The sequence below is a fragment of the Homalodisca vitripennis genome, unplaced genomic scaffold (assembly GCF_021130785.1).
Source record: "Homalodisca vitripennis isolate AUS2020 unplaced genomic scaffold, UT_GWSS_2.1 ScUCBcl_1320;HRSCAF=4789, whole genome shotgun sequence".
Lineage (NCBI taxonomy): Eukaryota > Metazoa > Arthropoda > Insecta > Hemiptera > Cicadellidae > Homalodisca > Homalodisca vitripennis.
The window spans coordinates 27,184-54,828 of NW_025777442.1; the positions used below are offsets into that span (position 1 = coordinate 27,184).

A 27,645-nucleotide genomic window follows, 5' to 3' on the forward strand; every position below is an offset into this window, starting at 1 on the left:
CATGCTGTTTATGATTCTCATAATTTTGTTTTAGTTCATTAAACATTTTAATAGGATCTTCTAATTGAATCATTACAACAACATCAAATGGATTAATTCCTTTACTAACACCGCTAATTCTTTTTCCTTTAAAATCTAAGGCATTTTTAACATTCGGATCATGTAAATCAACAATATCGATGTTTTCTGATAATTTTAGAGGTTTTAAAATTTGTTCTTTAACAACAACATCATGTTTGTCAATACCAGGTCGAACACCGACAATTCTTTTCTTATTAGCCAAACTAACATAATTCTTTTCAACTTTGATCGCTTCAGTAATTTCATCAGCTTTTTCGATGTGAGACATTAAATTGGTAAATAATTTTTTTACACCATCATCAACTTCTTTTTCCAATGTTTTTATTTTATCAGCAACTTCATTTGAACTCATGAAATTTGCAAGTTTGTTATCATATTCTGCTTTAAAATCTTCAATCTCGACAGCAAACATATCTGAATCTGGAAGGTTTTGTAATAAATTTTCTAACTTGTTATCAAACTCATTTCTCAAACTATCAAAATTCAAACTATTATCTACATTTTGAATAATTTGTGTTCCAAATACGTCAAAAATATTTTGTGAATCCATATTTATTAAGCAATAATTTGTTAACAACTTCTTTAAAATCTTTACCATTACTCAGTTCATTCAAAACAAAAACACATAAATGACCACAAATTGGGGGATCTTTATAGTCTTGAATCTGAGAGTCATTGTAGTAGACGCTTGATTTTTTCAAATATTTGATCAATTCTATAGGTGGTTTATCCTCAATTCTTCCATACGAATCAAAATAACATGCATTCTTATCATTTTTATAATAACAAATCCAATGCGTTCCACTTCCCATAATCGAGTCTAAATTCACAATTCCACATTCAAATTTCTTAACTTTTTCAGGTAATGTATCTCTCATGAAGATTCCTCTAAAATGTTTAATATTTTTGCAGATTTCTTCCAATTCCCCGAATGTTAAAGGTTTAAATTTTTTTTTCAATGTTTGATTTCACGTAATTCAAAGTTTTTTCATCTAATCCAGATCCTGTAACATCTTCCAACTCTTTATCTAACCAATTTAAAATGTTTCGAACAATAGGAATCACATCCTTTTTAACGATTGGAGCAGCTTTACGAACATAAGGAACAACATTTTTAACAACTGGAATATTTTCTCCAAAATCTAATAAATCTTTCAAAAGTCCACCATTTTTGAGTTCTTTCAACTGATTATAAGAAAATTCTATTCTGGTTCCTTTATTGTTTTTTCTTATGTTTTTCGAGTTTATTGTATTGTCTATTTGTTAAAAATATCTTATCTTCGCCATTTTTTAGTTGATCTATTTTAAATTGAATACTAACGGGTATTTTCTTCTTAAAAGCGGATTTTATTTTTTCTTTCTGATTTTTGCTGAAATTTACATTCACCTCCATTTATATAGTTAAAATTTCAAGTTCTCTTCGATTCCCATTCCTAGTTTTCTCTTCAAAAACATTGCTCCAGCTGTTGGAAGCGCAACAAATCTTTCACCTAAACTAGCATCTTTTGATAAAAATCTATCCATTGCCTTATCTTGCAAAACTTTATCTGCTATATGTCTGGAATTTGTGTCTCTATGTTTTGCATAAAAAATATCGTGTTCCATAGCAGCTTGATCTAATTTATTTATACCAGGATCTCCTCTTTTTAGTCTTTTTTCGAGTTTTGTGCCAGGCCCCAGATACTGATAAGTTGGTACGTGTAATTCAAAAGGTAAATTGTTGATAAAATCATTCAAAAGTCCACTACCCTCAATCATAGATGAACTTATTGCCGGCAAAACTCGTTTTAAATATTTAATTCCATCAGGTTTTTCAATCATTTCGTCAAGTTTGTTCGAAATAAAATCTTTAATCGCTTTCTTTTCGTTCAAAAAATTGTTGTTTCCAGCCTTTTCTTGAGCATAAATATAATTAATAATTCCATCGAGTTTTGTCAAATCGTCGATATATCTGTATTCAATCTTATTATCACTGTATTTTCTCACACCTGATCCTTCGATTCTTTTTTCCCAAATTGGTTTAATCAAATTGAGATATTTTTTACCTTTACTTGACTTTGGTTTCTTAGTTGATGGATCATTATTTTTGTAAATTGAATCAGATTTCCATAAAATTTCAGTATACTTTTTCAAGTCTTCTTCAGAATATAAACCGTCTTTTGGAACATCAGTGCCTGTTAATAATCTCCATAAACCTTGAGTTCCTTCATATGTTTTTTCATTAATAATGATATCATTATGCTCAAAATTCACGGGCAAATTTCCAATCATAAAACTTTTCTTTTTTCTGTCCCAATACAAACCAAATTTATCATCCTTTGCTCTAGGAAGAAATTTTTTACCAATTTCACCAATTATTATATCCGTTGTTCCAGGACTTATTGGTTCAACTATGGTAGAGTCTTCAATGATTCGAGGTCTAAATGGTGTTGAAGATGGTAATTTTGGCAATTCAAACTCAGATTCTGGTATCGAAATATCAGCAAATTGTCGTACAACTGGAACCAAATTCATCAAATTTTGATTATCGCTTAAAACATTTTCAATTTTGCCCTCAACATTTTTTATTGCAGATGTTACAGGTTGATTAATTTTTTGAATAAATTCTTGTTCTTTTTCATCAATTCGAATCTGTTCTTTAAATTCTTTGATTAATTTCTTTTCTATTTGATCAAGTTTTTTTGCTTCTTCTGAAGTTACGTTCGCCATTTATTTAGGAAAATTTTGAAACGTAAACGTGGAACGTGGAAACGTGAACACGAAACGTGAACACGGAACGTAAAACGTGAACACGGAACGTAAAACGTGAACGTGGAACGTGGAAACGTGAACACGAAACGTGAAAACGAGAACACGAAACGTGAACACGGAACGTAAAACGTGAACGTGGAACGTGGAAACGTGAACACGAAACGAGAACACGGAACGTAAAACGTGAACGTGGAACGTGGAAACGTGAACACGAAACGAGAACACGAAACGTGGAACGTAAAACGTGAACGTGAAACATGAACGTGAAACATGAACGTGAAACATGAACGTGAACGTGGAACGTGAACGTAAAAACATGAAAACAACTAGATTATCACACGTTTATATTGGAAAATTTATTCAAATATTTGCCATTTTTAGGCTTCAAAGTTAGATTAATAGTTAAAAATCCGTAGTCTTCCTTCCAAATTTTATCACATAACTCAATAAAGTGGTTAAAACTCATATCAGATCCCACATAATTGTTATAAATCTTTCTCGAATAGTGATCATCTTGCTTAAAAATACACAACATATTCAGGTTATTTCTTATAACTTGTTTATCAACCTTTGAAAAGCATTGGGAAAGATAGATACAAGATATGTTTTTGTGACGGGACATTACGAAATATTCCTTAATAACGTCTTGATTTTCTAAAATACAATCATCAAAAACGATTAACGAATTGGGTTTACATTCGCTTAACGGAACTATGTCCTCAGAAGCATTATAAAAATGTGATATTTTTTTGTTTAAGTTTTTCTCAATATTTTCAAATCTTTCTTGTAATTTTTTATAGGCGTCTTGTTCTAAAGATTTACTAAAGACGTACAAATTGGAATAAGGAATCAACCTATTGTAGATGAAATTCAATAATAAAGTTGTTTTTCCACATCCACTTGAACCAACAATTAACAATCTGATTGGTTGATCTTTCTTATTTTCTTCAAACGTTTGAAGTTTTATCTGATCTTTTTGCTTTAAAAATTTCTCCATTTAAATAGAAGATTTTCATCTTGAAGCAACGCTTGCGAAAATGAAGCTGTTCAAGTTGACTTCAGAAAGCTCTAAATTAGTTTTAAACTTGGAACATCCTATACACTTAGAGGAAGAATCAAATTATTTTATCGGTTTAAGCGGTTTTTATTCTGACAATTTTGTAATAAATATTAGTGAAAGTTCTCCTTATTGTATAGGATTTAGTGAGAAGAACATAACAAAATATTATGGTTTAAACAAAGGATATTATACTTTCGATCAAATTAAAAATTCCCTTAAAAATTATCTGAAAACATTCAAACAATCAGATAAATCTTTAAACTTTGACGAAAACAAGTTTGAAATGCAAAAAAATTATCTCTCTAATAAAATTCAAATAAAATCACCAGTAAGAATAATGTTTTCAGCAATTATTGTAGATTTGTTAGGGTTTGTTCAAGAAACTATTGAGCCAAATCAGGTATATTTAGGAAATAAAACGCCAAAATTTAGACCGTTCGATGTAATTGAAGTGCACTGCAATCTCGTTGAACCTAGTTTTGAAAATCATACCGAACATTTACACAAAGAATCTGAAATTTTGTACACTTTTTTCCCAAATGTTGCTTATGGATCAAAAATCAGTGAAAACCCGAATGAAATCGATTATATTCCAATTAGAAAAAATATTAAAAGAATTCAAAAAATCGTTCTAACTATACAAGACTCTGAGGGAAATTTATTAAATAATGAGAGTAAAACAACAATATATTTAAGATTGAAAAAGGAATAAAATGGACCCCCAAAATATAAAAAAAGCTTCGAAAACATACATTCTGAAGGTAGGGGTGATTCGCCCCCGCCTTCAAACTTTCAAAAAAACACTGTTTTCGTTAATGAATCTGGCCTTTATTCTCAAAATAAAAATTACTAGTTAAATTTCTTTTCTATCTAAATGGAGACAGTTGTAGATCCAATAAATAATCAACTTATATTCAATAATAAAGACATTGTAACGATTGTAGACGAAATCAATGTAATCTGGTTTAAGGCTAAAGATGTTTGTGAAATATTAGGTTATGAAAAAACAAAAAACGCAATTAAATTAAATGTTGATGATGATGACAAAATTCAATATTTTTACTTAAAAAACAAGGGGCTATTCGAATGGCCCCTTAACAATCTTCATCCTGACACTGTTTTTATCAATGAATCTGGACTTTATTCTTTAATTTTGAGATCACATAAAAAAGAGGCAAAAATCTTCAAAAATTGGGTTACAAAAGAAGTTTTACCCTCCATTAGAAAATTTGGTGAGTACAAACTTGAAAACAAGATTAAATATTTAGAGGACGAAGTTAAACACTTGCAAATTAAAGATGAAATAAAAACGGAAATAATCGCAAAACAAAGTGTAAAAATTGACTTAATGAAACCAGAACTTGTTTGTAAAAATTTTGATAAGAAAAAACACCATGTTTTTGTATTAATTAAGAAGAATCACATGTGGGAATATCCTTATTACGTTATCAGAGCTCAAAAGAGAGAAATACCGAAAAGATTGAAAGAACTTGAAATTGATTACCCAGAAATGGAAATTTTATTAAGACATGGAGATCCAAATAGTATAAATCTCTACAACCAAATGAAAGAATCTTTGAATATTTTATACAACGGAAATCATTTTACTACAAATATGGCAGAATCTCGACTGATTTATAGAATATCTAAATTACACGATGAAAATGTTTCTAAATTTTACTAAAAAACTCTCGATTTATTATATTTTGTTTGTAAATGTTTAGCATAACTAGGTAACCATCGTAGAATTCTTTTTTCATATTCACAAGGCATTTCGTTTTTATAACTTTCGCTGAAAATTTTTTTAGCACAATCTTTACAAAAAGCATCTTTTCTATCTTTACTATACTGCCAGTTATTAAATTCAGAAATATTTTTAATTTCTTTACAAAAGTAACACTTTTTCTCTTCTAAAGTTAATTTGTTCATTTTAACGTATAATTCCTTACAATAACAGTCTTTTCTATTCTCTTCTTGACACTTTGTACATTTCTTTTGAGACTCCATTTAAATAGAAAAAATTATTACACGATGAAAATGTTAAACTCTTAACTTATGATATTTTGTTTGTAAATGTTTTTGATAATTATTTAACCATTTTATAGTTCTTCCACATTCACAATGAGTATCTTCATAATATAATCTATGAAGATTCTTCTTTACACAATCTTTACAATATGAGTCTTTCTTATCTCTACTATAGTGATCACTATTAAACTCTGAAATTTTTTTAGTTTCTTTACATTTAAGACATTCTTTATCTTCCAAAGTTAATTTTTCTATTTTATCATATAATTCTTTATGATATTCCCTTTCACAATCTTTGCAATTATAATGCATTCCATCTTTCCTATTTTTATCTTTATAAAATTCATTTAAATCTTTAAATTCTTTGCACTTTGTACATTTCTTTTGATGCGCCATTTATATATAGAAAATTTATATTACAGTTTTGACTTCTTCAATTCATATTCATAAAACTTTCCGGTTATTTCTTCATTATTTAAATCTTTTATACTATAAGTTACAGGATCTGTGTTATTAATTTGATAAATCACAAAGATTTCTCTTGACCAATTGTTCTTATATTTGTTCGAAAATGTTTGTTTTTTACTAACAATTCTTACATGATCATTGACTTTAAATTTAGTTTTCGTGTGAATTTCTGGTGGAACATACTTAAAAACCAACTCTAATAACTCTTTTTCTGCATCTTTATCTACGTCTTTAGGCTTCATTTTGATTGTGCTATGAACAGTATCGTTATATTTCTTTACGATTTCTTGAAGAATATCGATCCATTTAAAGTTTTTATTAATCTCAAAAAGAACCTTCATTCTTTCATTTTGAGTTCTGTTATATCTCTCTACAATACTTGATTTCTCTTCGTTTTCAGTATGATAAATCTTAATGTTGTATTTCCTCAAAACATCGTTAAATTCTTTATTTTTAAACTCTAAACCCTTATCTGTATGAAGTAGGTTAGGAGGTTTGTGATTGATCCTTATGGCATCTTTTACTATATCTTCGAAAGCTTTTGAAACATCTTTACCGTTTTTTCTTTTGATAGCTCTTGACCAAGCATATTTTGAGAAAGTATCAATAACATTTAACATATACTTGAATCCATCATTTTGATCCGAATAGTTAGACATTATTACTAAATCTGCTGCCCATAAATCGTCAATTCCTAAAGTTATAATTTTTCTCTTTTTTAAACTTTTTTTCGTACTGGTGCATGAATTTCTCTAGCTTCAATCTCTATTTCTTCTTTATTCTTCAATTCTTTCTTTACTTGTTTTTCATAAGGATTCTTTATAAATTTACTCTAATTTGTCTTACATTTTGAACATTTTGCTGCAATTCTATACAATCCGTTTTGAGTTTGAACAATCTTAGCATCGATATTTTTCGTTTTTTTCTTACATTTGTGACAGTGAATCAAATCCATTTACATATCTAAGATTTCGCTTCATAGCCATACGGTACTGTATCGATCTTATTTTCTAGGACAATTCTCTTATCATCTTTAGCGTTCAGTGCCAGCTTGTTTATGGTAACAGTGTACAACTCATGTTTATAACTTTTGATGACTGTCATCTCCCTAAATTCTTCTTTATCTTCGAACAAACATCTCTTCAAGTTTTCGATATTTATTGTTTTATTTACAACGCTTCTCTTAATTCCTTTGCATCTTACTGGATTTTTGTCTAGATATTTGTACGAGTACATCTTAGACCTTAAACCACAAAATTCTTCTAAAACTTCGCTATTTAACTCATCTTTGAATTTCCCTATTACCTTCTTATTTTTAGTAGTGAAACATTCGTGATCTTTTGGATAATCACTTGTATCAAAGTCATCTATATTTTCTTTAATAATTTTAAAAGGATCTCGTTTCAATTCTAGGAAATAACTGTCTGTATCCATGTAACACAGATTCAAATCTGGATCAAACTTCTTTAATTTGTCGTAATAAAAACTCGTACATTAGCAATTTTGAGAGGTCGAGAACTGAAAATCCTATGTAAATCGGTTTGTTAAATTTAACCTTTTGTTTGTACATGTGACTCGCTATACAGTTGTCGTCAAAGATGTTAAAGCATTTGAAATTTGTTTTCTTAGCTTGTTTCATTGAAAATTCTTCATTTCCAAGCTTAATATCACATCTGTTTCTCACATTTTCCATAGATTTTCCAAAAACTGAGTTGTTCATCAGCTTATAAAAGTCCTTTTCAAAGTCGCTTGTAGCTTTGGTTCTCATGTGTGTGTTAAAATCAATGTATTCTTTCATAAAAGGCTTCTGATCGAATGCGATAACTCTATTCACATGTTTTAACACCATTCCTTGTTCCAGATAGAATTTCAAATTTCTCGAATGAACAACGTATTCAGTTTTATCCAGTAGAGTTGTGCAAAGTTTGTTTTTATAATGTTCGGGAGCAAGAGGTAAATCCTTGTGATGTTCGTGTAAATTCGTTGGATATCCAAGATCGACTTCGAGAATATAGCCATAATCTTCGTCGCCAGTGAGTTCCAAAATTGTTTCTTTCCATTCTGCAGTTGTGTAAGTTTTTGGATCCATCCACTTGATATCACTAAACGGCAGTTTTTGCATTAGGCCATACCCATAAAGGTTATTAGCATCAACGTATAACAAATAGTTTTCGGGCTTTGTCTTATCGAAATCTTTCAAATATTTGTTATTTGCTTTCACATATCGCTTAATACATTGAGAAATACCTCCACGAATACCTTTTTCAATCATTAAATACATATCGTAATCGTGTATCAGTTGAAGCTCAATTTTCGTTAATTTTAACATAGCATCCCATGCGAGACTTGGAGCTGTTAGATAATGTGCCGGATCAAGTTTATAGCAATTTAAGCAAATATTTCTGAAATTTTCGAATATATCAGCAAGCAATAAAAACATCTTGAATGTTGTACAAATCAGAGTAATTTCCAAGATTTTTATCTTTTAATTTGTTCCAAACGCTCAAGTAATGTTGATAATCTTTCTCAGATATGCTCTCAGCTGTCAAAAGTGAATAGAAATCTTGAATTCTCAATTCTTCTGTGTAATCAAGTTTTTCAATACTGTCGATAAATTCATAGGGAAATATGCCTTTTCCAGATAGAATTTTAAAGATTTCTTCTTCGTCATTTGGTTGTCTTTCTAGAATTGCGTTCAGACCATCTTGTATAAAATGATTTGTATGTTTGAAGTCTTCTTTCTTGAGGTTTTTAGCTAACTTTTCAATAGACGAGGCCATGAATCTGAACGTGTCTACAAACGAAAACTTGATGAATTTTCTTGGCTTATCACCTTCGAATTCATAGCCATATCCAGAATTTACAGAATAATTTATATATTTTTCATCGGTGTTTGCAATCAAATCAACATTTCCATATTGTTTAGCCAATTCTTTTATGTACAAATGAGTATCGTAATTTGACATATTGTGGCAGAAAACGGGAATATTCTGAGGAAATTTCAAATTTAGATTGCAACATGCATGAGCTGCGCCTCGAAACTTGCCGGTTAAATGACAATGATCTCTCACTTTATTATAACTCTTATCTTTCCAACTATCAGGAGTAAAAACCATACTGAATTGACCCAACATCATAAGCAGACCATTCACAGATATGACAAACGTTTGAATTTTGATACGAAATTTCTTCTTCTTCTGTCAATTTCATAGGTTTCATGTTCTGAGAATTATATTTTTTCGCTATGTATTTCGATAATTTATTGAGTTCTTCAAACAATTTTGTCGGGACGTTTTTCAAATCTTCTTCATTTTTGGCACGATAACATATCGGTTTGTACATGCGATTGGTCACATTCGACACTAAATATAGAGTAAAACCATAAGGAATGTGCCTCTGAATCTTGGTTGTAGTCGATCTTTGTGGATTGTTCTTGCATGTCGGAATTTTTTCTAATATGCTCTCAAAGTCCATATAAATTACGTACGGATGGTTAAATTTCTTTTGATAATTAGTAAATTTAGTTGTTTGACCTGGAAATGGCATAATTGGCTTACAAACTTCATGATTTTTACAAATTTCTAAGTGATCTGTTAAATCTCCAGATTTGTAAAAATGGCTTAAACATCTTCTACACAAAAATTTTCTTTCTTTATGTTTAGACAACTGCGAAGAAACAAGCTTATTTAAATCGGTTATCAAAACATAATGAGATTTATCATCTTGTTTAACATACAATAAATCAATGTTTGTTTCAGCGTCATATTTTTCAGAAATTTGTAACGGAACAATGTTAATATTTTCATCAAAACTGTAGACATTGATAGACATTGTTGGATACTTATACTTGGAATTGTAGCTTCGTTTTTCAAATATTTGTATATCTTTCAGAGACATTGGATACTCAAAACCTGAAAATATTTCGTCATTCACAAATTTTTCGTATTGCTTTACACGTTCACAGTCTCTTTCTGGTTTTTCAATAGCACATCTTATTGAGTAAATAAAGCAAAAATCATCTCTATTTTTTATATTTATACAAGCTTTTTTATCTTTGATATTCTTTGGTAAATCGATGTATGATCCTGCATTCATCATTTCGTGTTTGTTAAGGCTCAAAACTAGTTGTTTACAACTTTTAAATGTCCATCCGGAACCTTTATTTGGATTATTCGTTTGTTCTCGATGTGTTAATTTATTAAATTGCTTAGTAATAAAGTCGTTTACATCAAAGATTTCGTCTGCTTTGATAGTAAAATACATTAGACATGTTTGCGGTTCACCATTCACTAAAGTTCGTTCGTATTCACATTCCAAAGAGAGATAGCCCTTCATATTTTTAACATTTTCTTGAAATTTCTCGATTAAACTTTTAATTTCTGACCGCATAATTGAAAGATATTTGTAAATTGACATGGAATTGTCGTTCAAGTTTGTTAAAATGTATTGCTTGAAAAGACCGTGTATTGAGGATAAAACTTCTACATCAATGATATTTTCGGATTTTACTTTAAGAGTTTTATCAATTTCTTCGATCATTTCAGACTTGGTTTTATCGTTAGTACCGATAGCCAACTTTTCAGCGATTGATTGAATTTTTTCATCTTTAAATAGATTGAGATTTTTCTTTTCAACTTTGAAATTTCTCTTTAATTCACGTAATTTCTCAATATTAAACATGTTTTCGTGATCGGCAATTTTATTTTCTCTAGCCCACTGTCTTAAATAATTTAGTTCATTATTGTAAATTTGCTTGTTTTTTTCATGACTTTTAGAATTATAATGGCGATCATAGTTTTTTCTTAAAATTTCTATTTTGCAGAACGGACATGATATTTTATCGCGCTCCATTTAGATAGAAAAATTTATTTAACTAAATGGTGATTGTAAACCAACGATTGCGCCTCTCACGGCGTGATATCACTACGGATATGACGCAGGCGAAGCGATTATCGTGATGGTCGGTCTGTAGTAGCACACCTCGACTGTCATTAATACACACAGCGCAATCTTTCGGAACTAAAATGTCGGTAATGCAGATTTGCTTTTAAGAATAAAAATTGTGTTCCCGTTTACTATTATAACATTTTCTTTTTCAAAATGTTAGATAATTTTACCTATTTTAAATATGCGTACATTTTGTTACTTGTAATTTTCAAATTATATTTTAAATTAATTTCTTAAATTTTTACTTCTCGATGGGCTGTTGTATTGTGTTGCTGAGTATATATGTCCGCGAATTCGGTTTGGACGGTTAGGAAGTTTACTTCTGAACTGTTTCAATGCGAGTGGCCATAGCGGAGAAACACCAAGTTCAGAAGTATTCAGATCGTATTCCGGAACCATTTCTCTATCCGTATCTCGCTCTTCTCTCTCTCTCTAGCCTGAATATAGATCCTAGCCTATAAACGGCAGAAGTGATCGTGTCATAGGCATAAAAAGAGAGGGAGAGAGAAAGAGACAGAGGGAGGAGAAAAGGTCGACCGAGAAATGGTTTTGCACTTTTTGACTTTGAATTTTTTCTATTTAAATGGAGTTCTTGAAAGAGTTAAATGATATTGGAGAATGTAAGTTTAAAGAGTATAAGAAGTTAAATGAATTGGAAGAAAGGAAGAAACATAGAATCTTGAATTTGGAGAAAATTAAAGATAAATTCGGGTTTACAATAATTGCCGAGTTGGAAGATTGTAAAGTACACTTGCCGAACAGATTTTTGACTGTTTTGGATGAGAAAAAGATTAAAGAATTAAACAAAAATGAAAAATTACACTTGATTGTTACTGGAAAGAAGACTATAAAAGATAAAGAAATTATAACAATTAACTTTGTAGAATAAAGTCTTAACTCTAAAACTTGCAGTCCCTCCCCACGTCATAGTACTGTTTTGATAACCATAGTTGGTGTCTTTCTTCATAGGAATCACATGGAATATTATCTACAGTAATACCTTTTGTTTCACACAAAATGTGGCTATATTCTATAAGAAAAATTCTATAATGCTCTTTAATGAATTGTGTTGATAAATCTTGATACTCACAAAAATTCCTAAGAAATTCATCAATTAAGTCTTGATTATCTTGAAAGGACGTATAATATGGGAAAAATGTCATAAAAAAACGATGAAAACTCTCTGTTTGTTTATTTTTTACTTTCTTTTCAATATCTTTCGTAATTATATTAAATATGTAATCCCTTACTTTTTTAGTTTTTTGCCGATAGTAAAACACTCCATTAGACGTTTTTTCTGCAAAAGACTTTACAAGTTCTTTGAATTCTGTATCATTTAAGGAAAGTATTTATTTATTTATTTATTTATTTTTTATTTATTTTATTTATAAACAGTTGTTTTACATAGTCTTGGCCTCACCAAGTTCTACAAAACTTGTCGGTGAGGACCACTTGAAAAAGTAAATAGAACACATTGATACAAATATTCAACTTTTAACTTTCTTTTAATTTACTAAACTATAAACTCAAATTCGGCGGTTTAGGGCAGGCACTAGCTTAGATATCTTGGTATGTGTGGTAAATTTGATCGAAACAGTATAATTTTTTTAAATAATACTTAATAGTAATAGTTAAAATCAAACGCATATTTGAGTCCCTAAAAATCCTAATTAATTCTTCCCTCAGCAACGACGAATGGCAACCCTGTCATCAGGAAATCTGACAACGCCGGCTACCGGAATTCCCAAATCTCCTTATCTCTAAACAAATAAGCAAATAAAACCTGCCCTCAGTCAAATTCCAATATGTTTCTAGAGTGGACAGTGCGGTACTCAATCCGCTACTCGCTTTAACATGACTGAGGAGGTACGGGAACTCCGGCGCGCGCGGGTACTGTGTGTGTGCTCCCCTTGTAGTGTTCACGGTGTGTCGGTGTTTGTGTGCGTTAGTTATAGTGTGTGTCAATGCTAGTGTGTTTAAATTGTCCAATTAGGTTAAATATGTGTGTGCGCAACACCGTGCTGTGGTGCTCCCTGTGAGGTTTATAGCCATTCATCGCCACTAACAACGGAGAGAGAAACAGAAACCATAAATAACATTCTTAAAAAACTAATAAAAATATGAAAACTAACATGTAATCAATTTATTTTTAAAGCTAGAGTATCAACGGTACAACAAAATCTAACACCAAGCATAAAATACAGATAAACCACCAATTAACGATTTACAATAAATATTTAACATATAAATAACAATGTCAGAATAATTTATTTACTTTCAAAACTGTGCTCTCAAAGCTTTAAACATCAGTGATTAACACTATGATATAATTCAAATAGCCAACAATATAATCTATAAATAGATAACGAGTAACAATAAATTATCAGAGAAAATAACAATGTTAACCACTAATTAACGATTTACAATAAATATTTAACATATAAATAACAATGTCAGAATAACTTATTTACTTCCAAAACTGTGCTCTCAAAGCTTTAAATATCAGTGATTAACACTATGATATAATTCAAATAGCCAACAATATAATCTATAAATAGGTAACGAGTAACAATAAATTATCAGAGAAAATAACAATGTTAACCACTAATTAACGATTTACAATAAATATTTAACATATACAGAAAGTAACAATGTCAGAATAACTTATTTACTTCTAAAACTGTGCCCTCAAAGCTTTAAATAACAGTAATTAACATTATGATATAATTCAAATAGCCAACAATATAATCTATAAATAGGTACCGAGTAACAATAAATTATCAGAGAAAATAACAATGTTAACCACTAATTAACGATTTACAATAAATATTTAACATATACAGAAAGTAACAATGTCAGAATAACTTATTTACTTCTAAAACTGTGCCCTCAAAGCTTTAAATAACAGTAATTAACATTATGATATAATTCAAATAGCCAGCAATATAATCTATAAATAGGTAACGAGTAACAATAAATTATCAGAGAAAATAACAATGTTAACCACTAATTAACGATTTACAATAAATATTTAACATATACAGTAAGTAACAATGTCAGAATAACTCATTTACTTCTTAAACTGTGCCCTCAAAGCTTTAAATAACAGTGATTAACATTATGATATAACACAAATAGCCAACAATATAATCTATAAATAGATAACGAGAAACAATAAATTATCAGCGAAAATAACAATGTTACAATTAATATAACAATCCGTTCAACTGCAGGCCCACGATACGCAGTGTTCAGTGTTTGTGTCACTTGTCACGTCATTCAGTGCACCCGAGTGATGTCCACTGTGTATATATGCATATGGTATAACAATCCAATGTGTGTCAGTGAAACAGTATTTCACAGTGATCCAAAGCAAGTTGTCGGTGTTTCATCACTATTACGCCATTGCGGTTTTCTTTCTCAGGTAAATCTCAGTTTAATTACATTTCTAAGTTTAATAGCCATAGTTCAATACATTTTTTGTAAGTCTTTAAGTGTGGTATATTCTCAATTTCATCCGGCAATGCATTAAATAACTTTGGGACTATATAATTCGGCAATCTACGCCCGTACACGGTGTTGGGAATAGGTGTGACATATTTAATAACATTCCTTGTGTTAAATTTCCTTCTATACTTTTTTTTAAATTCCATATTGCCATAATATTTTGTCATGATATTTAACGTGTACAAACCCTTTGGCGTTAGTTGTCCTGCATAACTGTACATATATTCTCTTATACCTAAGTTTTGATGAGAGCCGTTACCAAACAGTGCCCTTAAACATTTTTTTTGAAGACCAGCTATTATATTTAAATGGCTTACTGCTGCTGTTCCCCACACAGATACACCATATCTTATATGTGACTCAATCAATGCTTTGTATACTGATAGTTTTGCATTCTCACTAAGTTTATTTCTAAGTTTATGCATCATGGCAGTGCCGGGACATAGCTTTCTGTGCAATCTACTCACATGATCACTCCACGTTAATTTATTATCTACAATCAGACCTAGATATGATGTACTCTGAACCATGGCTATATTCTCACATTCACACAAGCTCTGCTCATGCAGGCACTCACAGCTATGATATTTAATACTTATATCAATATTAATTTTCATGTTCTTAGGACATATATGCATGATGCTAGTCTTTTCTTTGTTAATAATAAGTCCTTTGTCATGACTCCACTTAGTGAACTTCTTAAATTCCTCCTGTAAAATATCTTGTACTCTCTGTAAGTTTTTATGCTGTGTCACCAATACCACATCATCTGCGTATGCAAAAATCTCACACATTGTAATTTTATTCAATATTTCGTTTAGATAAATATTAAACAGAGCTGGTCCGATCTGGCTTCCCTGAGGCACCCCATATTTTGTATTCTTCTCTTCACTCAGCACGCCTACTGCTTTAACGACAAAGCTTCTGTCCTTAAGATAGCTTGTGAACCATCTAGGTTATCAACTGTTCTTTAAAATGTTTTGGTAATTCGTTGAATTCATCTTTGTTGCACTGTTTTAATGCTAGAAATTGTAGAGACTTTGGTGAGTTCATGTTGTTTATTTAGTAGAAAAGTTTTTTATTAAAGTACAGTATGTTTTTAGTAAAAATGTTTTAAATTGATTAAATTTTATTAAGATAAATCCTTTATTCGTAGCAGATTTGACAACATTTTACAAAGCACAGCTTAAGAAAGTAGAAGCTCAGATTTGGTTAATTTTTCATTCCACAGAGTAGATAGTAATGTACCGATCGCTTTTGGAGACGAACGACTGTAGATTCGGTTAATTTTTCATTGAGATTTGCTGTGTTATTTCTCAGCTTCCTTTATGGTACATTGAACAGAATTTTACATTGCTTTTCGGTCGGCTCCGAAAGTGCGCCAGGAACCCCATATTACTATCTACTTATATATATATATATATATATACAGGGTGTTCTGAAAAAAGGTGCCCATAAGTCAGGGCGTGATTCCTCACATCAAAATAAGAAAAAAGGTCTAATTAACATAGGTCCGAAAATGCTTAGTTACCAAGTTATACAGGGTGAAAGATTTCGTCTGAATTTCAGTTCCCCTGCTGCAACGAAGCCCTACGGGTATTTGTTGGCTGTTAATTAAGATGTACAATTTAGCGTACTTTATGTAAAATGAACTGGAAAATTGAATAAAACCATTTCCAGACCTGTAGCTACAGTAATTTTTAAGATATGTGACGAAATACGCGAAACTTGGTCCCGAAAAACAAGTTACATTTAGGTTTGAAGCAGATTTACTATGTTAAATGTACAATAAACACAAAATATTTTTTCACGGTACTTGTAGAAAATTTAATTTCGAAGAGAAAGATGTAAAATAAGTCTATAATAGACAAACGCAAACTTTAAAAAATAATCCTTAATTACATACAAAACGCATGAAAAATAGACAAAATCTGTTAAGCTCTCTACAAATGTAATATTGAAATTAAAACAGCTGTTTTATTAAAATATTTGATTTGAGAAACAAAATCATTTCTATTTAAAACATATGTTTTAACAATGTAACATTGTTTATAATAATTTAAATAAACATTACAAGCAGCTATTTTTCCATTGCTCATTAAGTGCGTGTGTTGATCTGTACTTTAATACAAGTTAGTGCGAGTGCCGTTGAAGTTAATTTTTGATAGCTAATAATATCTTATTCATCATGGCAGGTAATATGAATATTATGTACACTAATGGTGAAATGGCAGACATGCATTTAATGTACGGTCTTGCACATTGCAACAGTAGTCAGGCTAGACGACTCTATCAGGAACATTTTCCTCATAGACAGTTACCGACTCATAAAATGTTTTCTTCCATTCATAGAAGGCTAAGCGAGACGGGAACCTTTAAATCTGGAAAATTTGGTAGATCAGGACGGCCACGTACAACGTGTACAGCTGAATTGGAGGAGGGCGTGTTGGACGAAATAGAGAATCATCCTGGAAGAAGTACTAGAGAACTAGCCTTGGATTTCGGTGTTAGTAATTCAATTGTCTGGAAGATTTTACACGAGCAGCAGTTGCATTCTTATCGCTATCAAAGGGTCCAGGCTCTTTTGCCTCGAGATTACTTTCCTCGTGTTCAGCTACGCCAATGGCTTATCCGAAGGTGCAGAAATCCACATTTTTTAAATTACATTATCTTTACTGATGAAGCAAAATTTTCAAGAATGGCTATTCTTAACACCCACAATACTCACATGTGGGCAATTGAAAAATCCACGTGCTATTTCAGAGAACCGTCACCAATATCAGTTTTCTATAAACGTATGGGCTGCTATTCTGGGTGATAAAATTTTTATTAGTTTTTTACCTGATACGCTCAATGGTGAAAATTATTTACATTTCTTGACGACTAATCTGAATGAGTTACTCGAAGATGTGCCACTATACACATGCAACAACATGTGGTTCATGCAGGATGGAGCTCCAGCTCATTACACATTACAAGTAAGAGAATTTTTAAATGAAGCATATCCAAACAGATGGATTGGTCGAGGAGCCCCAGTAGCATGGCCTGCAAGGTCACCTGACCTCAATCCTCTAGACTTTTTCTTATGGGGACATTTAAAGACGCTTGTCTACGACTCGCCTGTGGATACCATAGAAGAGTTGCGAATAAGGATTGTTAACGGGATTCAAAGGATACGTGAGACACCTGGGATCTTCGAAAGAGTTCGGCAGTCTATGAGAAGACGGCTGGATGCTTGTATTTTGAATGAGGGGAAACATTTTGAACATCTACTGTGACGTGGTTAGTTTTTTAGGACAAGTGTAACTTTTTTGTTGAATGATAATTCAGATAACTTTTTTATGTATGATTGTTAAAAAATATTTACTTGATAAAAAATAATAGTAACTCATTAATTTTTTTTAATAAAACAGCTGTTTTAATTTCAATATTACATTTGTAGAGAGCTTAACAGATTTTGTCTATTTTTCATGCGTTTTGTATGTAATTAAGGATTATTTTTTAAAGTTTGCGTTTGTCTATTATAGACTTATTTTACATCTTTCTCTTCGAAATTAAATTTTCTACAAGTACCGTGAAAAAATATTTTGTGTTTATTGTACATTTAACATAGTAAATCTGCTTCAAACCTAAATGTAACTTGTTTTTCGGGACCAAGTTTCGCGTATTTCGTCACATATCTTAAAAATTACTGTAGCTACAGGTCTGGAAACGGTTTTATTCAATTTTTCAGTTCATTTTACATAAAGTACGCTAAATTGTACATCTTAATTAACAGCCAACAAATACCCGTAGGGCTTCGTTGCAGCAGGGGAACTGAAATTCAGACGAAATCTTTCACCCTGTATAACTTGGTAACTAAGCATTTTCGGACCTATGTTAATTAGACCTTTTTTTCTTATTTTGATGTGAGGAATCACGCCCTGACTTATGGGCACCTTTTTTCAGAACACCCTGTATAAGTGTATGTTTGTATGTAGGAGGTGATAAACAGGATCTGCCCCCACCCCAACCTTTCCCCCAAGAGCATTTTATTTCCAAATAATTGATCGCCTATTAGTCTATTTTCTATTATAGAAACAACATTTATGTTGGTACTTTGAAATAAATCACAATAAAATACGAGTATATAAATTCAAACATTATAACTAATTTCATTTATAAAATACAGCACTGCTCATATAATTTAATTTTTGTAACCCTAAATATTTTCATTTCATCATCATACTGCAACCATGAAAGTGATGTTAATCCTTACGGTTTGTACTTCCTTCTACCTGTAATTGGTACTTCACTAACAAAGTGTTCTCGTCATGATTTAGACTCATGCATTACAGAGTGCTCCTAAAAAGGTACAGGTAAAATTCTAGTTACTGTTACTGATGATAAGAGTGTGAGTACTTAGTACCAGGAACGACGGAGACAGCAATCGTTTAATGTAATCTTACTGATTTAGAATCACACGGTACAGAATGCTCCTAAAAAGGTACAGGTACAAGATCCAGTTACTGATATAAGTCCGAGTACTTTGTACCATGAACGATAGTAATTGTGTAATGTACTTGTACTGATTTAGAATCACACTTTATAGAGTGCTCCTAAAATAGTACAGGTAGTACAGTCTCAAAGTGATCTGTTTTCACATTAGTGAGTTGCCGAACTCTGAGTAGTTCTGTACTGTGTTCGTTTGTTGTCAATCTTTGTCACTATGGGCAACACAGACCTGGGTAGTCTGGAAATTGCACGTTAGAATCAACAGTTACCGGTTACAGTGAATTAACAAATCTTGCTCAATTTCATGTGTTAAAAATTAAACATTTTAATTAGTTAATTACAAAATTACTCGCTCAACATATCTAAGCTCTATAATGTGACCAATGCCGAATTTTGTGGACCATATGGTAATTAAGTTTAACTAGCATAATTATAATTACAGTACACATGTATATATCTTGTATAGACATTTGATCTTAGTATAGACATGTATATATCTTGTATAGACATTTGGGGGAGGGGGTCTCCGGAGCACCCCCTCCCCCGCTAGTATGGGGAAGTTTTCCATATCCCTGATTCTCTGGTGTTTAGACACCCCCCAGAGAAGATTTCTGGGTGTGCCACTGGAACGGAACTAACTCTGTTGACTCTTCCTGAGATTTTTCTGAGGCCCTTCTCATCAAACTCAAATGAATGGGGTTTTCTCATGGTTGTGTGAGCTGGGTCAAATCCTACCTTACTGAATGCCAACAATGTGTGAGAAAAAGAAACAAGTACTCAACATCGACAACTGTGTTTAGGAGTTCCACAAAGCTCTAGGCTTGATACATTACTATTCTCATTGTATATAGACTACAGGTATATGAGTTGTAATAAGTAATTCTAGATTTCATTTTAATGAATGAACTCAATGTAAATTATATTCTTGTTCTTTTTCATGCAATAATCACAACTAAATTACTTACTGACCAAAATTTATTTCCATTTCCAACATCAGTGTAAACGATCTACTCGTTGGAGAGCATCTCTTCCACCCATTCCTACCCATTGTTACAGTTTCTTTATTAATAAATCGTTCACTCACTGCCTGTTGACTATGGAATTCACTTCCCGATGATATCAGAAATCTAGGCATGCGTTCTCATTTCAGGGCAGGAAACGTGGAAATGTGTGAGCACTGGGATGATGCGGTCTAGACCGCCGGTAAATGTTTTCCAGTTAAATGTGATTTGAATGTATGCTTTACTAATCTATAAACTTACTATAAATAAGTATGTTGTACAGTTTTTCCTTTATTTATGGTTATCATTTGTTTGTGTTATTGCACATCCTGGATTTACGTTCAATATTAATTGTAAGTTGTGTTTTAATAAGCTATTTATGTTTATGGTATTTTATTCAGTCATTCCTCCTTTTCTAATAATTTTTATTTGTTTCTTTATATTATAAATTGCATTGAAGTTAAGTGTTAGAGAAAGCCTTATAACTCTTCCTTCGCTTCCAGTAAAGCTCAGTCTCAATTTCATTTCAATAATTCAGAAGAATGAGCCAGTAATAGATTTGTTAGAAACACTCAATGTTTGAAAGAATAGATATTGTATATATTTAAATAGTGTAAATTAAATATTCTTTTTTTGTGTTACTACAATAATTTAAACCATTCAAATATTATTTATTTACTTTAAATTTGTTATCTGACGTTATGCTAATATGACAGTAGAATGTTATTTTACATAGATGACTCATATATCTGGGATGACTCATATTAATAACATATCAATGGAAGGAATAATTGGTTGAATGGAATATTGAATTTAACTCCATTTCACCTTCCACTTAGTGCAGTGCTGAAATCTAGTGATCGCCTTACCTATTCTTTTGAGTGAGCTGTGATAACCATTCCCACTCACTTGTATGATCTGTGATTCCATTCTTTCTGCCTTGACAACAAAAAGAACATTTGGAAACTGTAAGGGATTGATGTTACTATGAGCTGATGTAGTTTTTAAAGTGATACATTAACCTCTTACGTATCAAATAGGATCTCACGGCTATTGGATATGGTTGGAGAGTGCTCACTTTCCTACTTGACACTCAGAGTTAACATTCGCAACTATAGGTCAGACAATGTTATATAACCCCCTTATCCTGGAAGTGTCTATCAGAAATTCTTAAGTGTGCGCTGATATTTTACGTTTTACAGGGTCACTTTGTAAATTTTATTAAAAATCTTAAATGTTGTATACATATAAAGTGTCGTATATAATTTTTCATGGGATGGCATAATAACTTAAAATGTTCTTTTTGTACCTTTAATTATTCTTTTTAAATCTTTATATGTGAAATAAATAAGTTGATAAGGAATCAAATAAATCTTAGGTTAGAAGTAGTGGTCATGTTTAAGATAATTTATGTTTATACATTTTTATTACAAAGAGCAAAGATTAATTCATTAATAGCAAATAACGATGCTATCTTAAAATGTATGCTAAAATTTGAATTAACACAAATTAGTTAGCACAAATTCGATAAAATGGTTGTCAGATAAAGGACAATGTGTAGGAATCAGATTTATTGGTAAGAAAAAGCCACAATGAGGACAACATTCAGTTCAGTTCATTTATGTACAGTAGTGCTGTGTAGTCTAAAGACAAATCAGTGTAAATTGCTGTTTCAACTGAACCGTGATCACAAGTCGACCTGTGATTAAAGAAGAACCGTTATAAAATCACAGCTTATTATTTCGATTTCATCACTATTGAAATCTGACACTGAGTAATCTAGAGTCCAAGTCCATACAAAATCGGTGGTGAAGATGTTCAAAACAAACTCTTTACTTTGTTTCAACATCAGACTCCTAGACTACAAAGGAGAGATCTAGATGAAGAGGTAGATAAGCATGGCGGAGCACCAAGTTTGCTACACAGCACATAGCTGTGGTGTGAAGGGTTAATCCAATAAGAATGTTGAGTTTAGCTCCAGTTTGGTGCATTATGTGTAAGACTGTTGCTCCACCATGCTTAAATATCGTGTCAGAAACATCATAGTGCTTTTAATTGTGCTCCTGATGAGACAATGAGAATATCTCTTAACCTAGATTACACTATATTTTTATACTTTTTAGCCTTGGTGTCTCTGATGTTGAAACAATGAAAAGAGTTCATATTGAGGTCCTTCATCGCCGACATTTTTTAATCTCTTCAGACCAACATGACTTCAGGAATAAAGTCTATGATGGCATTAGATTCCAAATGCTACAAACTTGCTTGTATTTATTACAGTCAGACAACAAAGAAACATTGTCTGCCCCCTCTATCAATTTTGCTATCCCAAGCTGTCATATTTACATCTTATTAAAGATTTTAAATAACTCAATATCAAATACTTTTATAAAGAACAATCAACTTCACTCATATAAATAAATAATCTACAATTAAGTCATAGTAAGACAGAATCGCCACTTAGTTTACTCATGCCAACATAACTGCAATCAGCTGACAGAAACCTGTTGAATATTGTTGATATTCAGGAAAATAAAACAAGTAGGATAAAAACAATATGAATATGACATGTTCCTTGTTTTCATCACAATGTTCTGTTATAGTTACTTAGTTAGAATAATTTAAAAAATTGCCTGCAAGATATAACCTTGGGCTGTCACCGCACATTACATGAACCTCAAACCATATAATTGGATCTTAAATCAAACCTTGATGAGGGGTTAAAAATATTGACTTTAACAACTTTATATTTTGTTAACTTAGTCTGAAACAGTGAATCCAGCAAAAAAATTACTTTTCAAACAAATCTTTGAAAATCTAGTATGTTTCTTATGAATTTCAATAAATATTTTTGACTGGACTATTTAACTCTTCCTCTGTAATGTACCAGTCAGAAGAAATGGCAATTGACTAAGATAAAACAAGACATTTAAGAAGGATTGGATACAAAAACCATGAACAAGTTATTTATTATATTTGGGTAAAAATGGGAAACATGATTTTATACGAGAGAACACATTGTAAAAGAATAGTATTGCTTAACTATATACAAGTTTACAGTTTCAAGAGAAAATCTGACCTGCAATCCCTTATATTTATAAAAACACTTAAGTGATTGATGTTGCCAAACAAAACTCTGAATTACAATAATAACAAATCTATTTTATTCTTCAAATCATAACACCGGACTTTATTTACAATAACTATTTTCAAGATTTTACTACCATAAATTGTAACTTTAATTTTGAGAGAAAAATATTCACACTAATTCTATGCATTTTTGTATAAGAAAATACCTACCTAATTTCCAAACACTAAAATTAAAACAAATTATTAACTTAATAAGAATATAAAGTTATCAATTCATTGCTAACTTTAATAAACAAACTGCAACATTAAATTAATTTCATATTTTAATGTTGCACAATACATGTAACGAATAATTCAAAGTACAACAAAATGGCTATATTAAAGATACACTGCGTAAATCTGTGCATAAAATTAAATTTAACAGCATTTTTCTCAATTTTATTTTATTTTTAAAACTATAACAATACTTTAAAACTAAAATTCATATGGTTAATATCACCTTTTACATGATATGTTTTATTTAGAAGTTTGTTGTTTGTAATGTTAAATTACCTTATTTCTTAACAAGCCTTACAAAAATGAAATGTTTTCTGAGGTAATAAAAAACTAATTTGTTTTACTTTCTAATAGCCAGCAATATACCTTTTATTCTTTTATAAATTTATCTACAAACAATATACAAGTGCAATAGAACAAATACGATGAAAATCAAAATATGTTTATAGATATACTTGAAGTATTTTTATTAACTGTCTCTTACACAGAAGACATAACATAAATATGAAAACAATATATTACATCAAAGACCTCCTAATCAAATCCCTAAAACATTATTAATACAAATAAAAATCATTTCTAAGGTCATATTGAATAAAATCTATTTTAGTTATTACTAAAAACAAGTGTATTTACTACAGTGCACAAATTGACAGTAATAAATAATTATTCTTACAAAATACTATTATTATGATCAATCACAATGTAAGAAATGTTAGGAGAGAAAAATTATCTCCACATTAACATAAGACCAATAAAAACAAATGAAAAATCTATTTTTGGAAATGAGAACATCTTGGTGGGGTCCTCCATACAGCACTGGATGTTCTGATTCTCTTTTTAATCTGAGTACCGGCAAACATTTTACTCAGATCAGGATTTACGTTGGGTACCATGAATTGAACCCATAAAGAGGAGGGAATGTATTTTGTCGTCTTGATCAGGCGCTCACGATTTTTAGCTGTAAACACAACAAAATCATGAATAGACCACCAAAATTTGTTAATGTAACAAAACATGCAATTACTGTTCACTAAATTATTCTGTGCCGAAAAACATTAAGATATTAAAACTCTGGTAAGAGAACTTATCACCCCTCTTAGAGCAAGTGGGTTATTTACAACCCAAAAAGTATGCTGTCCAAGAAGACGATGCAGTCTATACATAGCCCACACTAGTCTTGCAACACTAAAAAAAAAAACAGTGGGCCCGCTTTTTGTTTGACTGTTTATGAGTCATGAAACATCGTAAAATCATTATTCTCTAGGCTAACGTATGCCCTTTCTACAAATTTGTTATGGTCGTGTTGGTAATATTTAACTCTAGCTGTGTGTGAAGCACATGTGCTTCAAGGTTTTTGGAGAAAAGTACTATTTATTGCAAAGATACCTGATAGTTACACCAAGGTATTCAGGAAGTAGTAAACTAAATATATATTTATTAAATAGGTCTTTATCTGTAATGCAACTTTTTTCTTAAACGCTTTAAAAAAGATATCATTTTGAAAGCCCACGCCTGAAGAAACTACCAAATACGTTATTTTTAACCGATCACAGGGCTGATGATGTGACACACACCACACCAAATGTCACCAAATGCAGAAATTAATTATGTTTTCAGCACTGTGATTGCCATTTAATTCCATATCCTACTTGTTTACAATACATTTTCATACAAACCCTTACATCGGGCCTGGTAAGTTGCATCAAATACATAGTTCATGAAAATGTAATAAACTCTTTATAATTTAATGAATCTAAATCAAAAAAATCTCATTGGAGATTAGTTAATGCATTTAAAGTATTTGTCAAGTAAGTATTTTGTGCTGTGGGGTTGGCGACAGTTTCAAAACGACGTGGAGCCAATTTCTTTGTCCAAACAGTTTGCCGACTAACCATTTTCATGAAAATACAAACTTTGTTGTGTCATGAGTTATAACGTTTGTGAAGTGTAGTGTTTTAATTAGAAAATATACTACTAAGGACTACTTTAAGTATTATTGTGAAGTGTTCTATATATAAATCGATTATGAAACAATTATGAAACCATTATTTATTCGTACAACAAAGTTCATATTTCTTTGTGCCTCTAGGCATATCTCTCTTTCCAAGATGGAATATTCATTTACTATATTTTTGTAGATGAAATAGTAATTTTAAATTGATTTGTTTTATTGATTCTTATATTTTGGATATTTTATGCTTTTTCAAGATTATTCATAGAATAACAAAGATCTAACCCAGACTACTGTACATGGAAGATTTTAGTGTTGATAAATGTTCATTTTGTTACACAAATATATAAATATCAAGTAGGCCTACACATTTTTTACAATTTGGATATTTTATGCATTTTTCCAAAACTTTGTAGAATAGGAAAGGTCTAATCTACACTACTCTACGTGGGAGATTTTAGCCTTCATAGAAAGGGAGACAGAATAACTTTTTTCAAAAATCATTAAGATTTGAAAGGTGTCAAAAAATTACATTAAATCTCATTTTTACAAGAACAAAGTTACATTAAATATAAATATTTGTCAAAGTTTCTCCAGGACAGGCCACTGTGAAGAATGGTCGTTGAGCAAGCCATTTTTTCAAATTGAGTCTGAGATTATGGTTGTTTAGACTCTGCAACTCATCTGGGAGACTGCTATAAAGATTGGTGCTGGCGTATGCTGGTTTCTTTGTGTACAATGCAGTGAAATGGAAGATTGCAGTTAATGGCAAATCTGGTTTGTACAAGCAGACGAAATCACTGCCAGGACATAGTGAGAAACCACTGTCAAAATTTCCATATCTTGGAAAAGTTTTCCTGCAGCTATCAAGTATTCCCAATCCAGCCAATGTTCTTATTGCCTTCTTTTGGAGAAGCAAACCCCTTTCTAGGTTGCCACAAGATGAACTCAGAGGGCTCTTGGGTCAACAGGGCTCTTCCAAGAGATGTCAACATCCACAATAACTCAAGGATTGTTTGGTGTGGTCAATGGTTTCAAGATTAGGTAAACCAACTATTTCATTTTTCTTTACTCCAAATATCAGCTGCTTCATCTTTTCTTTGTCAAGAGCCATATTCAATGCTATTAAAGAGTTGAACTCATGACTGTTCACAGATTTGTGTGAAGGTAAGATTACAGTATCGTCAGTGTACATAAAGCATTTGCCGTGTGGGTTGATATAGGATGGTAAATCATTAATAAACAATATGAATAAAACTGATAAATATCCTTTTTACTGTAAATATTGATGAATATCAAGTTGGCCTACATATTTCTTACCATTTCGATTATATTCTTCAAGATTATTCACAGAATAGCAAGGTTCCGACCTAAACTATTCTAAAGTTTTCACTCTTGATCAATATTCTTTTAACTATAAATATTTATGAATATCAAGTAGGAAGGACAACATGTTTCTAAAAATTTGAGAAATAGTTTGGCTTTTTCAAAATTGTTTGTAGAATAGCTAATATCTAACCTAGACTACTGTACGCATAAGTGCTTAGTCTTGATAAATATTCTTTTTACTACAAATATTGATGAATATCAAAGCAAACTTACACATTTCTTACAATTAGAATTATGTTTTATACTTTTTCAAAATTATTCGTAGAATAGTAAAGGTCTAACCTAGACGATTTATTGTACATAAGTTTTTTTTACAAGAAGTGTTTGAAGATCAACACCTAGGTAAGGGACGAAGCACAAGTGTGGTGTGTGTGGAAAAATAGGATTGTTCTGGTGCCCTGGATGTGATATTGGTCTTCACATGAAGTGTGAGAAAATATTTAATATCATATAAGCCAGTAACAACATATTATAATGTGTAAATAATAGCTTCAATTTATTAGTTATAAAAAGCTTTTAATCTTTACAATAAAGAAGACTATGATAAGATATCATATTACATAATGTATTTTTTATTTATACATATTTTATATGTATTT

General features: G+C 31.0%; 1 protein-coding gene across 1 annotated transcript in view; it reads right to left on the bottom strand.

Annotated features, from left to right (window-relative positions):
- Positions 1 to 24,534: 24,534 nt before the first annotated feature.
- Positions 24,535 to 27,645, bottom strand: part of LOC124371374 (inner centromere protein A-like) — a 43,664-nt gene continuing 40,553 nt past the window's right edge. Inside the window, exon 5 of the mRNA XM_046829704.1 lies at positions 24,535 to 24,664. The gene's annotated coding sequence lies outside the window, so the exon portion shown is untranslated. The remainder of the gene's footprint in view (positions 24,665 to 27,645) is intronic.